This window comes from Halichoeres trimaculatus, unplaced genomic scaffold (genome assembly GCF_033239565.1).
Source record: "Halichoeres trimaculatus isolate MK-OKI-2021-1 unplaced genomic scaffold, fHalTri1.1 fHalTri1_scaffold_20, whole genome shotgun sequence".
NCBI classification, from domain to species: domain Eukaryota; kingdom Metazoa; phylum Chordata; class Actinopteri; order Labriformes; family Labridae; genus Halichoeres; species Halichoeres trimaculatus.
Genome location: NW_027437198.1, coordinates 1,636,802 through 1,655,826, shown reverse-complemented (window position 1 = coordinate 1,655,826; position 19,025 = coordinate 1,636,802). Strand labels below are relative to the sequence as shown.

General features: G+C 41.3%; 1 long non-coding RNA gene across 1 annotated transcript; it reads left to right on the top strand.

The window, feature by feature from the left end:
* Window positions 1-4,263: 4,263 nt before the first annotated feature.
* LOC141809877 (uncharacterized) lies at window positions 4,264-9,273 on the top strand. Its single transcript, XR_012600020.1, has 3 exons — window positions 4,264-6,035; window positions 8,708-8,767; window positions 8,986-9,273. It is a non-coding gene; the product is annotated as an uncharacterized LOC141809877 (long non-coding RNA).
* The last annotated feature ends 9,752 nt before the right edge of the window (window positions 9,274-19,025 follow it).

Here is a 19,025-nt window from a genome sequence, read left to right as displayed (position 1 = left end):
CAGCGTGGCTCCCACCAACCACAGGTTCCTGATGTCCCCTTCAGGAGGAACTAGAGGAAGTCAGGGGATCAGCTCAGTTCTTGAAGACAGCATTCAGTGGAAATAACTGCAGTTTTTGGAATTTCACTGTTTATTTTTACCAACCACAAGGTTTCTGCCTGTGGCGTGACTGACCCTGATGGGATGGTGTTTATTTTCATATTTTCTTTTTTTTTTCAGTTTCAGTTTGAACACAGAAACAGTGACAGCAGATTAAACAACCTGTGACCCATGAAAAAGACGAAGACAGAGGGAAATTGAACTTGAATTAGGATGAAAACGTTTAGTGTGGTTTGAATATTTTCTGTTTGCTGGTACTAAACTGAACTGTGGATGCAGTCTTCCTCACACACCTTCGTCTGCAGACAGGAAATCCTGTCTGTGTCTAAGGAAGGGGCTGGCTCTTCACAACCCCCAATCCACCGCCACCCCCCCTACCCACCGCCGGCTCCCGTCTACCAGTAGTGGCACTGGGCTCTGTTCTGCCAATGTGTGAGAACAGATTTATGATGTTATTTTTTCTTTCAGATGAAGAGGAAGGAAGAACCTCACGGCTGATGACTCACTGCCAACAGATGTAATGGCTCTGGGTCGTAGAGCTTTAAGGTCATGACCAGGTTTAGTGACAGAGTCCTGTCTGATAGAAAAGATTTTTTTCTAGGTTTGTAATAAATGAAAGGATGGAAGTCTAAAAGATTTATAAGATAAACTTACTTCAGAGCATAAGCCTGATTGGAGGATGTTTACTGAGAGGCAACCTTTCTGACCATGAGAGCCAGGGAGTTCTGATGGCCTCCTCTCTGACACGATGGCTGTTTCCCAAAGCCCAGGTACCTTGCCTTGCCTTGGTCTGATGTGGGCGTGGGCAGGCATCCACATCATCAGTGCTGTTCCAATGTTCATGTCCTCCGGAGGCATATGTCCTCCGTTTGGTTAGCATGTGGCTAATTGACCAAGGATACACAGGTGTATCCTTCGCTGCCTTGCCATGGCTATAAATACCCAACACGCAACGCGCAGAACTACGAAAAAGGAAAAAAATGGAGGGAAAAGATGCACCAGAGAGAGAGGTAAATTCCAATTTAAATGTAAGTAATAAAATACACATCTGAAAATAATAGCTTTTACCATGTCCACCACTTAACTCTTTTGTGTGTCACTCACGTAACTATAATTACTGAGAAGCTGCACCTGCAGAGTGTCAATGATGTGACAATAAAAAAAGCAAAAAGGGTACAAAAGTGGCAAGCCATGACATATTTGTAGCTGCTTGAGAGTACAGTCTACTCCCTTGTTTGTAAAAACTTTCCAAGCACTGTCCACAGTGCAACACATGTTATGTCTTCTTCTTCTTTGTGGTGTTTAAGGGCAGTTGGCCACCTTAGAACGGGCATTAAACACATGTTATGTGAGACAATGTAACTCCAATTACATATACATTTGTGAAAGGAATCTGATGGTGAAATATGCCTTTGTAGGCTGTTCCATTAGCATCTCCTTTTGAGCAGAGGCAGGACACTTGCCTTGGATTGGAAGGGAGTGGCTTCGGAGGCACTGCCTTCCAAGGCAAGGCAAGGCAAGGTACCTGGGCTTTGAGAAACAGCTAAACAGTGGTTTTTGGATCATCAGGAACAGCTGGGGGAGGTGTCTGAACTGTGTGATCAATGCCAGGGAGGATCAGTTCATCTGCAGGATTTCCAGCAGTTGATTATCATCTCTCAGCCTCTTAATCACAAGGGTCTTCATCAGCTGTGACTCTATCACAGCTTAACACCCTCTAGAGGTATTGGGACGCCTCCATGGCGCTCCAGATGCTACCTCTTTGAGTTTTTATTTTGTTGTTGTATGTGCTTATATGCCACACACACACACACACACACACACACACACACACACACACACACACACACACACACACACACACACACACACACACACCTGTTGCTTCCATTTCATATCTATTAAAACGTGGGCGCTGGGCACCAGGCAGCCCCCAGAATTCTACCGCTCCTCCCCATGTTCCCCTGTTATTGTCCTTTATGTTTCTTGGAAAGGATGAAAGTGCAATGTGATTTACCCCCAGGGATCAATTAATTATTTCTGATTCTGATTTCTTAGCTGAGCCAAGCACACATTTTGGGGGTTCTTACAGCTAAGGCACTTTTTCCAGAATTTAATACCCAACTTCCCTGTGAACAGACCTACTTCTCTCAAACAATCCAACATCCAAAGGTGTTCTGTCCTAGATCTAGAGCCTCATTTTCAAGACGTACTGCCCTCCTTTGGCTGCTATCAGAACTACTTGGGAGTAGGATTTAAATTCCACTTTTACAGATAACACATGGGAATTAATCCTCAAACAGACACACTCTCCCTTAATATGTGTTAGACACGCTCCTTACAATTAAAAGTAGTTCATTCAGTTCATATTTCTAAAACAAACCAGCTCGTTTATACCCCGAGGTTGACCCCACGTGTGATAAATGTAACTTCTACTCATGTACTGGTCCTGTCCCATTATAACACATTCTGGAAACCCTGAACCATCAAGTTTCACCTCTGATCGCCATCTTTGGCACGTGTCCAGATGGGGACCTACCAACATCAAAATTCATAGTTTTCTCTTTTTTGTATAACTATTGATATTCAATAAAAGGACCTGTGAAAGAAATGTGTATGTGAATGTCATTTGGTGTGTATGGGTGGGGGTCCTGGGACTGAGACTGTGATAGTAGAGAAGGGGTTTCCTTCATCTCACCGCCCCCTCACAGATGAAAGCAGCTGGAAACAACCACAACAAAGAGGCCTGTGTTCATCAGACCTCATAAACCCTGAGTTCACTTTGTTCTGAGGAGCTGCTGGATCAAAAGAGAGCCGGGATTCAGGGTCAAAGATCCAGCTGAGGAGGCAGAGTGAGGCTGTATTAGAACTGAGAACAAACCTCACGTTTTACCTTTTTGGTACCTCATCAGTTGGTATGCGTGTTTCACGAGCCACTGGAATGGTGTTTCACTCTGTGAGCCTGTGTCAGCCTGTGCCTCTCAATGTGCTGAACCCACCCAGTCCACAGTCAGGGGTCCACATCAGCAACATGGACGAGTCCATCAGCTTCAAGACCTGAGCAGTGTGTGTGTGTGTTTGTGTGTGTGTGTTTGTGTGTGTATGTGTGTGTGTGTGTGTGTGTGTGTGTGTGTGTGTGTGTGTGAGTGTGTTGGTGCGACCGGATTATCGGGTCATTTTATCGGTTTACGTACCGACATTACCAGGACACCACCGGATTATGGGGACACCTCAAGTGTCCCGATAAGTCGAGCAGCGTAGACGCATTACAGACGATGCCAGTAAGTGCCTCGTGCTTTTTCTCGACATGTCCTGACAAGTACGGAAATCTAACTTTTTTGTGTCTCACACACAAAGTCATACACACGGAAAAATTTTGGCGCCATTTGGTTTTCATACACAAAAACCGGATATTCACACACAAATTTAGCACAGTTCATTGGTTTAGCGCTTTCGTGATGTTCTGCTCAGTGATTTGCTGCTCTCGACGTCAGTCTGGGAGGCTCCTGCACCGTGATTGGCTTCGCAGTCTGCTGCTGCAGAGACTCACAGAGAGCAAAGATGGCCGCGATTTAAATGGACTAAGGTAAGGGAAATGTTTTGTTTGTCTTCTATAAGCTTGAATTTAGTAAATTTACTGCTGATTTCATGTTTTGGACATTTACTGTGCTTATTCAGTCTGTTGTATGGAGTTGACCTGCTGTGCTAACATAGTAGCTAACGGTCTGTTCGTGCTCTCCTGCAGCCTCACGTGGAGACGTGTTCCCAAGTTAAACTTTTCAAAACTATCAGCGAGTGAAAAAGGCTTTAAACTTAGTCTTTGAGACAGGACACATAACAGAGGTAGGCTATGGATAAAAATGAGTAAGTCTCTCTAGCTTCATTCGGTACTACCTTGCTCAAACAACAACAAAAAAACCTTCTGAACTAGCGCCCCTTTTTCGATTCATAAATCATTAAATATTCATCCCACCTACGCATAGAGGCCATGGTTAAGGTCTCAATAAGCTAAGCTTTCCGAGGATATGTGTTGTTTGTTTGTGGGCCAAGGCCTCTTGAAGATATAAGTGTTTAAAGTTGTGTCGGGTTTTGCTACTGGTCAGATCAGCTATTCTTGCGCCGCTCTCTCTCCCCATTTATTCTGCACCTCACTCGGCCAAAAAACCGACTCTTAACCAGCGCCCCGTTTTTGATTCATAATTCATTAATTATTGATCCCACCAACATGTGGAGGCCATGGTTAAGGTCTCAATAAGTTAAGCTTTCCGAGGATATGTGTTGTTTGTTTGTGGACCAAGGCCTCTTGAAGATAGAAGTGTTAAAAGTTGTGTCGGGTTTTGCTCCTCATCAGATCAGCTGTTAGTGCGCCGCTCTCTCTCCTCATGCATTCTGCACCTCGCTCGACCTGAAAAATCCCCTCTGTACTAGCACACAGTTTTGGGTTCATATTTCATTAATAATTAATCCCAGCAATGTGTGGAGGCCATGGTTAAGGTGTCAACAAATTAATCTTTCTGGATATAAACATTTTTAGTTGGTGAGCCAAAGCCTCATGAAGATAGAAGTGTTTAAAGTATGTTGGTTTGCTTCACATCAGCTGAGATGGAGCAGGTGAGACATGTTCATCATTGATGATGATGATTTGGAAATAGAAATGTGTTAATGATGGGATTTAGACTAAGACTAAGGGAAATAATGGTTTTTATTTTATTTCTTGATCTTTGCCTCTGTAATCCCTGTGTTTTCTTCTCTTAACTTTTAGTTTTCAGTGTTGTGATTGTTTCTTAGTGTTTCTGGTTCCCTCTGTGTCTGCACACTTCTCAGTGTCAAGTTTTTATTGTTCCCTGTTTTATTTTGTAGTCTTTGCCCCTGTGTGCCTCTAGTTTTTGCTTCCTGAGTTTGTCCTTGTGATGACCCTGATCATCCTCACCTGTGTGTTCTTTCACAGGTGTGTCTGATTGTCCCTGTGACTTCAGTCTCTGTGTTTCTCTCCCTCTTGTTGTCTGTGCATTGTAAAACGTTTGCCTCCTGTGTCACCAACCTCCCAGTGATTTTTCATTTTCAGTTGGATTTTGTTTAAGTTTTATTTTTGCCCATTTTGGTAAATGAAATACTTTTTGTTTAATCTGCAACGTGGTCCTTTTTCCTTTTGAGTTTTCTTTTGTGCGACAGAGGTAGCTGACCCTTAAGTAACTTAACTAAATAAGTTTGTTTGAGGCAAAGCTTAACTAAGAAAAGTGTCTCCATGAAACATCGGGTCCCCTAAAGGTCACATCAGATCAGTCTGCTGAGATGAGGGAGGGGGCTGAATGAAAAAACATGTAGTTTTGTGGTGGTCAAAAACTCAGGGAATAACTGACGTGTAAATGTCAATGAGGGAAGACAGGTTTTGTTTGCCTTTAAATGTTATTAGCTTTAAATACCAATAAAGTTGTAGAGAAAGGTTTATACAAGTTTTGGCCTTTGCATATGTCTCTGTTATGCATATAAAGTAAAAATCACAGGATAGAGAGCTGCTTTTCTTGGGATGAAAGGTGTCAGGTTAGTCCACCATATTTAGTCCTGACAATGCAATTTTAGAACACTGCCTACCCTCCTGGTTTTGTGAGACTGATCTAACTTTGCTTCCATAATATTCAGTAGCTTTTATGAGTAGGGTGCGTATTACCGTTGGTGCTTATATCTACCAAACTACCACTACATATTTATATGTTTTAAATATTACTGAAGGATTTATACATTCTAAACATTTACAAGCCATCATCCATTTACTAAAGTATGTCTGAAATTGAATGCTATTGTCTTGGCATAACAGCAAAGATGACTGAGAGGAGGAGCAGCAGCAGAGGATACTCCTGAACAAGATGCACTGGAACATATCATTGAGGGAAGAGATTAAGCTCTCCAAGAAGGAACATTTGTCGACAACTTTAAAGGTAAGTTTTTCACTCATTATATTGAAGTTTGTCTTTCTTTGTGTCATAGAATTGCTATTGTAGCCTGGTGTAAAAGTTAGGAATTAATAAAAGTTAGTTCTTAATAGAGTAAGATCAACTTTGGCCCTAAGATATGACATCAGTCAAAATGCGACTCTTTTCACCAAAATGTATTCTGATTCATCAGAGCAAAATATTAGATTCCATCAAAACTGATAAATTCTGTGATGATTTCATGAAGAATCCACAGGCTCTGAGGCTCAGTGGAATTTGAGGTCACTCTTAAAATTCTTATATACATATGAGAGGGTTTGTTTCAAAGCTCCAAAGTTTCCTTCTTTCCTCCACTTGCGTCTTGTGTCTTAGGACAGGGTCACACTGGCCCTCCAAAACGTGCTGTGCTTAAGCACGATTGCCCCCCTGCAGCGCCGATCCCCAGCTGGAGAGTACGGCCGGCGGTCACACTACCCCATTATGAACCAGACTTTAGCGGGTATCAGACACGCGCACTGCCCGCCTTCGTCATCGTGAAGCATTTGTTTACATGAAGCGCGATCTCATCAGAGTCAGCACAATGAGACACAGAGAGCACTGCTACAACTTTAGAGACTTTTGGACTAATATTAAGACGTATAATCACCGCGTTCGCGGTGATTATACGTAATGGATCGCACGTGCTGTCCGCGTGCTTGTGCTCGTGCATGAAGTAAACCGTGCCGAAGCCCACCTCTTCGAAGCATGCCGAAGCACGGAGGGGAATCGTGCTTGAGCACGGCACAGTTGCAGTCACACTTGCTATTCCAAACGTGCTTTACGGCTGAAGCGTGCTTAGGCACGGCACGATTGGCCAGTGTGACCACGTCCTTAGTCCCTCCCACCAGAGATGCACGAGAGAGACGCAAGGAAATGAAGAGAGGGGAGAGGAATCAAGGCGATTTGTTTTAAGAGCATTGAGACATCCTTTCCTCTGGATGTGTTTCACTGATGACAGCAGCAGCTGATCACCTCTAGATCATCTGTCAGTCAGCTCTAACAGCTGTTTGTGTGTCTGCACATGTGCACTGTAATAACTAATAAGACAAACAGTAACAGAGCTTTGTTTGTTCCTGTGATCTGTTTAACACGTTCCCATGGAGAAAATCTGCTCTCTGTTTATTCTGTGTGCTGTTTAGAACCACACTGATCACTTTACCTGTAAAATGCATCATTTTTAGAGTAATTATTCAGTCTTTATCTAGATCATCATTGTTAACTCTGACCCTTATTAATATAAGCTAGTTTATTGTGTCAGTGTTTGGTATTAAACTCCCGTTACATTGATTTCATGATGGTTGTGTTCAGTGTTTTGTGCTTTAAACTCACAACAAACACTTTTTTTAATCCCAGCTCTATGACCTGTTACCGATCAATCCTCAGTGCCTGTTTTCAGCTCGTCTTTTCTCTCATTAAACTCTGTTGTGTTTGTGAAGTTTCATGTAGAGAAGTCTGAGCCGCTGCAGCGTCCGATCAGAGAGTGATATTCCAAATGGGGGCATGTCTGTCAGTGAAGAGACTTCAGAAAAGCCAGCTCTCCTGTTTCCTCGATCATAGCTCCTCCGGTCAGTCTTCTTCTGCCTCCCTCCTCTCTCCTCCGAGCACAATTATCACTTTGGGACAGCATTAATATGGCGATTGGGAAGTACTCTTTGTGGCACAGAGGAGAGAGGAGACTGTAGTTTATTGCTTTGAGACACACTCACAGTGACATTTTTTGGCTATGCTGCAAAGGTGGCTGGTTTTATTTGGCCTACTTTTTCATTGTTTTCTCTGCTGCAGCCACTGCCTCCTGTCAGTGTCAGTGAATAATTACTCTAAAAATGATGCATTTTACAGGTAAAGTGATCCGTGTGGTTCTAAACAGCACACAGAATAAACAGAGAGCAGATTTTCTCCATGGGAACGTGTTAAACAGATCACAGGAACAAACAAAGCTCTGTTACTGTTTGTCTTATTAGTTATTACAGTGCACATGTGCAGACACACAAACAGCTGTTAGAGCTGACTGACAGATGATCTAGAGGTGATCAGCTGCTGCTGTCATCAGTGAAATACATCCAGAGGAAAGGATGTCTCAATGCTCTTAAAACAAATCGCCACGATTCCTCTCCCCTCTCTTCATTTCCTTGCGTCTCTCTCATGCATCTCTGGTGGGAGGGACTAAGACACAAGTAAACCACGCAAGTGGAGGAAAGAAGGAAACTTTGGAGTTTTGAAACAAACCCTCTCATATGTATTTAAGAATTTTAAGAGTGACCTCAAATTCTACTGAGCCTCAGAGCCTGTGGATTCTTCATGAAATCATCAGTATAAAAAGAATTGCATATCGCCTAATGAGATTGGGCGGCTGTGGCTCAGTTGGTATTAAGGCATGTTGTAACTGTAAGACTGCAAGTTCAATTTTAGCTTCAACAGTCAAGAGTCTGTCCTGGTTAGGCAAGATACCTTACCCCAAACTGCTCTTGGCAGCTGTTCTGCCAGGTATAAATGTGAGTGAATGGAATAATCTTTGTGATGTGTAGAAATTTGTCAGCCTGTAAATTATTTTCTACCTCACTGAATCCTACTTTTTTTCCTCAATCTCAACTAAGTGATAGCATTTTGAGAGACAGTGCATTTTCCCTTTGCTATTTCAGGCACCTTGTGAAGAGCAAAGTGACCTGAAGGTCAATGAAAGTGAGCCAGCACCAAAATAGGCAAGTACTAACTGGGCTTAATATGTCAAAAATGTTATTGGCCCTTTGGGTATGTATTCTAGGCTCACTACTCCTGTCTTTCTTCTTCCCTGCTGAAATATTAGCTAACATTTCTGCTATCAACATGGCCAGTGTCATGAAATATTGTTTGTTGAATCAACGAGAATTGTTTTTGCTTCAAAAAAATTCAAATTTGGTTTTGTCATTGGCTCACACAGGAAGCCTTGGTGGGAGTGATGCTGAGATGACAGGGGTCAGTCCTGATCCTGGGCCATTGAAGGTGGTCTATACATGGTAAGTTGCCTGTATTTTTTGAATGTCATGCTTTTACATCCAATCATAATTCAGTTCTGTTTGGTCATGACAGTATTCAGGAGTCTTCACAGTGTTGAATGTTTTTAACTACCTGATACAGCTCAGGACTGTCAGAAAGCAGTGGCCTGTGAGGACAAGAACAAACTTATAGACTGTTTCCATATTTGCATACTATACCAACTGTGCATACTGATTTGGCCCAAATGCAGTAGGTAGTATGTAGGGATGGGTACCGAATTAGGTACTTTTATAGGTACCGACCAGATTTCTGTCAAAAGTACAGGGTACCGATTCATGTAAAATCAAAAGGTGCCATGTTTGGGTACCTAAATGCATCCTTGTGACTGTGAATGAGTAGAATAATAATAATAATAATAATAATAAACTTTATTTATATAGAACAAGTGTTTCTTAGTGCTTAGTGTTACTTAGTGCTTTACATAATAAAAATGGGCATTAAAAGAATTAAGAGAGGAAATGACAGAGAGAATAAAGAGAGAAATGTGAGGCGCAACAGAGAAGACAATAAAAAAGAATAAATAATACATTAAATAAGGAAATAGCATCTTTAAAATAAAAGCAATAAAAGGGTAAAACAATTAAGACAACAAGAGTTAAAGGATATAAGAAGCTGCCCGTAACACTGTCGTATTGAAGCAGCAGTTCAACAATTAAAACGCGCTCAGCTAAAATCTCCAGTAAAAGCACATCTGTAAAAATAAGTTTTTAAAAGAGACTTAAACGAGGACAAAGAGTCTGCCATTCTGATCTCCTCGGGCAGGCTATTCCATAGGATGGGCGCTTTGACAGAGATGGCCCGGTCACCTCTAGTCCTCAGCCTCGACCTCGGCACGGCGAGCAGGGTCTTGGCTGAGGATCTCAAGGTACGACCGAACACATATGGCCTGAGGAGACCAGAAATATAGTTAGGAGCTAGACCGGAGCGTGCTTTAAAAGTCAGCAATAAAATCTTGAAATCAATTCTAAAATGAATGGGGAGCCAATGGAGAGAAGCTAAAACAGGAGTTATGTGCTCTCTCTTTTTTGTTCCTGTGAGGAGTCGTGCTGCTGCATTTTGGACAAGCTGCAACCTCTGCACTCTGTGCTGGTTTAAGCATGTGTACAGAGAGTTGCAGTAGTCCAAACGAGAGGAAATAAAAGCATGAATGACAACCTCAAGATTTTTTCTAGATAAAAATGGCCTTAGTTTTGAAAGCTGCATAAAACAAGACTGTACAACTAGGTTGACATGCTGGTTCAGACTGAGGTTCTCATCAAAGATGACACCCAGGTTTTTACAGCTGGTAGTAACATTATTGGAAAGTGACCCTAGATGTTTCTTAATTCCTCTAGAATCAGGGCCAACAATCAGAACCCCCGTCTTATTGAGATTTCATTGAAGGAAATTCTGTGACATCCAGCATGTTATGTCAGAAGAGTTGGCAATTTTCCATGCTGGACGTGAACAGAGCATTGCAAGGATATATAGTGAAGAAGAAATATTTTAAATAAAAAGAAAAAAAGTTTTATTAAACAAATTGATATTTCTTACCACACAAACACAGAAAGTACATAAAATTGGTACTTTGAGTACCAGTACCGATTGCCAGGTACCATATTGTTTCAAATGTGAAAGAATTGAAAAGAATAGGACTTTATTTGTCATTGCAGTGCAAAGCAGAGTCCTGCACGGGTCCAATTTTCAAGATCCGCCCCACCCCGACGTACAAACCTGCACCCGAACCGCAAACCTGCTCATTAGCTTGATTAGTACCGCAACCTGATCCGACCCGTTGAAACCCGACCCACAGCCCGACCCGCAGCCCGACCTGCAACTGTATTTGAGGTAATCATTTCGGGTCATATTGTCTGAAAATTGAACGGCATATCGCCATAGTTCAGATGCCAGTGAGTAAACAACGCACCTGAATGAAGCAACTCTTCCAATAAAAGCCTGACTTCAGCTCCATCATCAACCCTCTGTGATCTTCTCACATACAACTGTAAAATCACTCGGTTTTTACGCTCAATGCTTTTAAACTTTTAATCTCTTAAAAGGACCTTTACATGTGCAATAGTAGACTTACTTTTTGTCCAGACTTAAGCAACACTCAGCAGGTACGAGCAGTGATCATGTCACAACTAGGGGTGTAATGATCCATCGATATACATCGATACATCGATTGGTTAAGCAATGATCCAATCACATCGATGGAAAGTCTAAACATCCATCATCATTGTGGTCGTTAATGTACGCCTTTATTTTGAAATCCCGACTGGACACGCGTGTCCGTCTCCGTCCAACGGCGAGTCGTTCTGAAGTTTCCTCTCAGGCCTCACGCACTCAGCGTATGAGACACACATTTGAACCTTTTCACTTTCTGACACGTCACGCCTGATATTTCTCCTGCTGTAAAATGTTCTGTTTAGCACCCAACGAGTCACACCGCTGTAGGCGAACGTGTAGCAAGACGCTGTTAGCATCACAGAGCTAAAAGAGAGCCAGACATATCCGCCAATCATAAAATAGCTTTCCTGTATCCGGGTAAGATACGGTCGACCTGACTGCAGAGGATGCAGGCTGCACACAAGACAGGAGTGCATCATCACACAACTGCAGTGAGTTATCTTATAATTTGATTTTGTAGCCACTGATTAATGAAATTTCATACAGTTAAAAAGTAAAACGGCGAGAGCTTAGTGTCATTCCTCCTCCACATCCACTATTACACAGTGAAACAAAGTCTGATCACACTGACATACAAACTGTGCTTATCAGGCATCACAGTAAAAAAAAAAACTATCAATGTTAAGTTCGTTAAGTTGATAGTTCTAATGTTGAACAATAGAAATGTTTGGGTTTAATTAAAAACAAAGCTTCACATTTTTGGTTTGATAGAAAATGGTCAAATGTTGGAGGTCAATAATAAAGTTTATGTGATCAGTAATTTTTAATTATAGTGTTGCATCATTACTTGATATAATAATCAAACATTACAGTATAACAGTAAGACCCATAAGGTAATTGTGGGGGCCAAAAAGCACCTTACCTGAATTTAACCAGTTTTAATTTTAAAACATAATTAGATCATACAGATGGCTATAATCCTCGACAAACTATCATACCTAAAGGTCAGCACATCGTTCCACATTTCAGAAATAAAACTATCAAAATTGTTTTGTATTTCTTTCTTGCCTCAGGTGAAATGTTGCTGATTATGTTCAGTGAGGACATAATATCGTCTTAAATCGATCGAAGGCCCCTGAATAGTATCATATCATATCGTGACAGACTTTGTGATATCGGCAAATATCATATCGTTGTCCTAAGAATCGATATTGTATCGTATCGTCATGAAACTGGTGATTTACACCCCTAGTCACAACCATGGATGTATTACAAGAACTGGATAGTGTGGCTATATGGTCACAGCCTTACAACCAGCTTACAACTTACGTTTTTATTTTATTGTATTTATTATTATTTTATATTCATTTTGATGTGTCAAACTAAAACCCGCGACTCGACCTGCATGTTATATTTTCCACCCAGATCCAAACCCGGGAAAAAAAAAACGACTAATCGCAGGACTCTGGTGCAAAGTACAACGAAACTGTAAAGGTACCTTTCCCTAGTAGTATGGAGTATACAGACAACTAAGATTTACAGGACGCCAAAAATACCCAGATGGTATTCGGAGTTACCAAAAAATCCACAGTATGCACCAGACCAGTCTACTCCTGTACGGTTTGTCACAATGCAAAGCGCTGACTGGACACAGCGTTGTTGACATTTCCATCAAGGAATCTGCAAGCAGTCTACTATAACAACTCAAATCACTCTGCTGATAAAGTTTACGTAATTACACTGATTGGTATTTAAGCAAAACACAAAATGGTTTTAAATTAAAAGGACATTCTTCTTAAGTATTTAAGGTTGAAGACTTTAATTTAAATTCTAAGATACTAAAAAACTAAATCTTATAAACAATAATTTCAACACTTTAAAATCAGTGAAAACTCTAAGACTCCAAACATTTTTTTTTAATTTGGAAGAAATTTGTGATAAACATTTGTCACTGGAGTTTTAAAAAAAATTAAAAAAAAACAACCAGCATCTGGCAGACGTACTACTCATGTCTGCGATATGCAGCTCTGTGTCAGCGTTTATCTGACTAACCTGCATTATAAGGACACCTCTTTTAGGCTCCCCTCCCCCACATATCTTCACAAAGTAAGTTTTATGTAGTTCCAGCAGCAAGCTGAGTTGTGTATCAGTTGTTCACCTGACTAACCTGCATTATAAGGACACCTCTTATAGGCTCCCCTCCCCCACACACCTTCACAAAGTAAGTTTTATGTAGATTTGGCAGCAAGCCTAGTTGTGTGTCTCAGTTGTTCACCTGACTAACCTGCATTATAAGGACACCTCGTTTTTAGGCTCCCCTCCCCCACATATTTTGACAAAGCAAGTTTAATGTGGATCCAGGTTGCAAGCTGAGTTGTGTGTCAGGTGTTTATCTGACTAACCTGCATTATAAGGACACCTCGTTTTTAGGCTCCCCTCCCCCACATATTTTGACAAAGTAAGTTTCATGTAGTTTCAGCAGCAAGCTGAGTTGTGTATCAGTTGTTCACCTGACTAACCTGCATTATAAGGACACCTCGTTTTTAGGCTCCCCTCCCCCACATATTTTGACAAAGTAAGTTTTATGTAGTTTCAGCAGCAAGCTGAGTTGTGTATCAGTTGTTCACCTGACTAACCTGCATTATAAGGACACCTCTTTTTAGGCCCCCTTTTCCCGACACACCTTCACAAAGTAAGTTTTATGTAGATTTGGCTGCAAGCCTAGTTGTGTGTCTCAGTTGTTCACCTGACTAAAGTGCATAAAAAGGACACCTCTTCTTAGGCCTCCTTCCACATACCCAAACATCTTCACATATACCTTTTTCTACTTTACTGGTGCTGGTGCTAGTTCTAGGCCAGTGTCTTACTCAGCACTAACTCTTTGTGATCTTAGAGACAAAGAACTGTCCACAGGTGCTCAAAAATTGGTGCTTAAGAAACACCAACTTTAACCTGGGCCAGAGCCAATCACTGTGGAACAATGACCAAAGATCAGTGTAAAAAAAAACAGTCATTGTAAAAAAAAGTCTGAAGGAAGGCTGCCGGTTGAGTTGTTTTGTTTCCTTATCCATTATTTGAGATGAAGGCAAAGTTAAAGCACTGATTTGTCGCCGCTTTTACAGATCAGGTCTATATCTTATTATTTTATTTAACAAACTAAAAGGCCAAATGCTATTTATCATTCTTGAAAAGGCATGCTGCTCAATGAGTTGTCTGTTGGATCTTGGTGTTTACTTGTGTAAAGCTTGAACTGGAGGAGAAATTGAATTAAATGCATTGTCTCTTATAGATCAGGTCTATACCTCATCATTTTATTTAACAGACTTAACAGTCTGATGTTATTTATCTAATTTACATGATGGGGTTCACTTTTGCCATGTGTATGTGTGTTTACATTATTCCCCTGCTCTGAATTGCACAGGGCAGAGATACGCTCCATTAACTGACATAAACACATGCGTGTAGCACACTGTCAGAAACAAGTATTGTAAAACAAATCTCTGCCTAGTTGCAAGCTCCGAGCTCCAACTCTATTGCCGTCTCTTGCCCTATACACCGGCAGCCAACACCAACTACCTCGCCCCAGAGCAATTAAGTAGGCTGTGACTAACTGAAGTTTATAAATGACATCATGGCATGGCCCTGACTTGGCTCTTTGCCCTTTGGAAAACCAAACCTATTCTTAGGAGAATGTGATTTGAATCAACTAAGCAGAACCACTAGCACCAGCAACGTGCACTGGTGAAAAAAGGGTAAAAGTAAGTTTCATGTTGATTAGGTAGCAAGCTGTGTTGTGTGTCAGGTGTTTATCTGACTAACCTGCATTATAAGGACACCTCTCATAGGCTCCCCTCCCCCACACGTCTTCACAAAGTAAGTTTTATATAGATCCAGCATCAGGCTGAGATGTGTATCAGTTGTTCACCTGACTAACCTGCATTATAAGGACACCTCTTTTTAGGCCCCCTTTTCCCGACACGTCTTCACAAAGTAAGTTTTATATAGATCCAGCATCAGGCTGAGATGTGTATCAGTTGTTCACCTAACTAACCTGCATTATTAGGACACCTCTTTTAGGCTCCCCTCCCCCACACGTCTTCACAAAGTAAGTTTTATGTAGATTTGGCAGCAAGCCTAGTTGTGTGTCTCAGTTGTTCACCTGACTAACCTGCATTATAAGGACACCTCTTCTTAGGTCTCCTTCCACATACCCAAACATCTTCACATATACCTTTTTTCTACTTTACTGGTGCTGGTGCTAGTTCTAGGCCAGTGTCTTACTCAGCACTAACTCTTTGTGATCTTAGAGACAAAGAACTGTCCACAGGTGCTCAAAAATTGGTGCTTAGGAAACACCACCTCTTATAGGCTTCCCTCCCCCACACGTCTTCACAAAGTAAGTTTTATATAGATCCAGCAGCAAGCTAAGATGTGTATCAGTTGTTCACCTGACTAACCTGCATTATAAGGACACCTCTTATAGGCTCCCCTCCCCCACACGTCTTCACAAAGTAAGTTTTATGTTGATTAGGCATCAAGCAGGTGTTTACCTGACTTAAAATTTCATGGTACTTGGCCCTATTTACTCTCTCCCTTACATGGATTACTCATCCTGTCCCTTTTGCAGAAAAACAGTCCCAAAGCATGAGGTTTCCACCCCCATGCTTCACAGTAGGAATGGTGTTTTTGGGCCGTACTTATCAATCTTCTTCCCCTTAACACCACTGGTTGAGTTTTTACCAAAAAGTTCTATTTTGGTTTTATCCGACCACATGATAGTCTCCCAATCCTCTTCTGGATCATCCATGTGCTCTCTGGCAAACTTCAGATGGGCCTGGACATTTACTGGCTTACACAGGGGGGCATGCCTGGCTCTGCAGGATTTGAGTCCCTCTGAGCATAGTGTGGAACTGATTGTAGCCTTTGTTACTTTGGTCCCAGCTCCCTGCAGGTCATTCATGAGGTCCCTCTGTGTAGTTCTGGGACTTTTTCTTACCGTTCTTATGATCATTTTGACCCTACGGGATGAGATCTTGTGTGGGGCCTCAGATGGAGGGAGATTATCGATGGTCTTATGTGTCTTCCATTATCTTCCAGTTGCTCACACAGTTGATTTATCAACACCATTGCTTGCCAATTGTAGATTCACTCTACCCAGCCTGGTGCAGGTCTACAGTGTCCTTCCCGTTGTCCTTGGACAGCTCTTTGGTCTTGGCCATAGTTGAGTTTAGAGTCTGACTGTTTGAGGCTGTGGACAGGTGTCTTTTATACAGATAACCAGTTAAAACAGGTGCCATTAATACAGGTAACAAGTGGAGGACATAAGAGCTTCTTAAAGAAGAAGTCAGGTCTGTGAGAGGCAGAAATCTTGCTTGTTTTTGTGGGAGACCAAATATTTTTTTTCCACCATAATTTGGGTCCTCGTCCACAGGAAGAGGGCACCTTGTAGCTTGTTTACAAATAAGTATCAGTGTATCTCTGATGAAAATTACAGACCTCTCTCATCTCATCGAGTCACCCCAAGTAGGAGAACTTGGAAAATTAGTAGCTGACTGAATACTTTTTTGCCCCCCTGTAGAAACAAACACTCATTGCAACTACCAAAGTAAGGCACTGATTACGTATCTTCTTGCTGAAGATGCTAATGGCCTTTATGTATTTTCAGCAGAAAATCAATAAATTACGACTGATGAGCCCACCAATGCCTCTGGTAATGTGTAATAAAGCCATAGATAGCTATTGCAGGCAATAATGCTTGTGTCCTTATGGAGGAGGAAGCAGATATAGGCTTTTCCCCGGCACTGGATTCACTCCTACCTCATAAGGACCCCCTTGAAAATGAGACGGTCCATCTCAAGGGGCTATCCTTCTAAATAAATAAATTCAAATTCAAATTCAAATTCAAATTCAAATTCATAGGCCGCACTTGGTTCATCCAACTTGAATCCTTCTCTTCACAGTTTTCCCTGGTTACCTCAGGTGTGCCCCAGGGCTGTGTCCTGGGCCCCTACTCTCCATCATCTGCCTCCTTTCTCTTGGTAATATCTTCTGCAAATTCGGTATCCACTTCCACTGTTTTTGCAGATAACACCAAGCTTATCCAAAGCTAGCAGTTTATCTATCACCATAGACAGCTCCACAGTCTCCCCCTCTCCTCAAGTGAAAAGTCTGGGTGTCATCCTCGACAGCTCACTTTCTTTTCATTCTCATATAAATAGCGTAACCTGGTCTGCATATTTTCATCTACATAGCATTAATCGTCTCTGTCCCTCTCTGACTCTTCACTCTGCTGCTGTCCTGGTCCACAGCCTTGTCACCTCCCGTATTGACTATTGCAACTCACTTCTTTTTGGTGTCCCTAATAAATCCCTCCATGAGCTTCATCTGGTCCAAAATTCCACTGCCCGGATCATCACCAGAACACCCTCCTTTCACCACATCACCCCTGTCCTCCAGTAGCTTCACTGGCTCCCGGTTAAATTCAGAATCACCTTAAAATCCTTCTGAATACTTTTAAGGCCATCCACAACCTGACCCCACCATACCTGTCTGGACTTATCTGCATCGCCGCCCCTTCACGCTCCCTCAGGTCTTCCTCCTCTCTCCACCTCTCTGTGCCCTCCGCCCATCTCAGCTTTGGAACTTACTCCCACCGCACATCAAATTATAGACTCCCTTTCTCTATTTAAATCTAAACTTAAAACCCATCTGTTTCAAACTGCGTTCTCTACTCCCACTGAGCCATTTTAACTCCATGTCACTCCTGCTTGTCTGTTGGTTTTATTTATCTTTATGTCATTGTCTTTTTAAGTATGTTTTTAATTAGATGTTCAGTGTCCTTGGGTGTTTTGAAAGGCACTTTTAAAATATAAAAAATCATTATTATTATTTACTTATGTTTTTCTTTAAGTCTGATAATGGGAATTTGCCATACATCATGCTGTACTCAGAATTTGTTCAATGGTGTTATTTAAAATTGCATGTACTTTTTATATGAATCCAGTGTTAAAGTGCACCCAGTGGCTGTGGGATTACCTGTTACTTTGGGGTTAGGATGGAATCAATCATAAACATAAATAATTGGCTGGTAATTAACCAATTAATTTTCATGATTTTTAAAAAGACATTTCAAAAGTCTGTTTCTTTGTTTTTTTTCTTCAGTTAAGATTTAATTCAAGAACAATTTTAACAACAACCTTTCTATGTCTAAAGAGCAAGCAGCAAGACAGCCGAAAAGCAACCAGAAGGGACACTCCAAAATCTGTCTCTCAAGTGTGTCTGCTGCTTCAAGAGGTATGTGGATGTATGACTTATCACTTAACTTCATTAAGTGTATTTGTTTTTGTTTCTAGACCAGCTAATGAAAGTGAATAATACTTTTCAAAGACATTTTCTTCCTTTTAAATTCCAACAGGAATGCAATTGAGTGACTAAAAATGAAATAGAATTCCTTTCCCCCAGGTTCATACTTTTGATTATGACAAAAATAAATAAATAAAAATAAATAAGTCAATTAAATATAAAAAATTAGCATTATTACTACAACAAAAAAAGGAAGCTTGTCTCAAAGGTAAATAGTGGCATACAATTTTGAATCTTCAATTTCTCCTTTCAAGGATAAGATAAGTAAGAAAAGGAAAGTAATTATGAGAACAAAAACAAAAAGTGTTTCATTTCAACTAACCTGACCTTAGAGACACCGTCTGAGACTTGCATATCTATGGGGAAATCCAACCTGTATGATGACCATGTATTCAGTCTAATAGTTAACAGTTTGGCCCCCTCTTAATCCGATTAATTATGCAGTTTTTATTC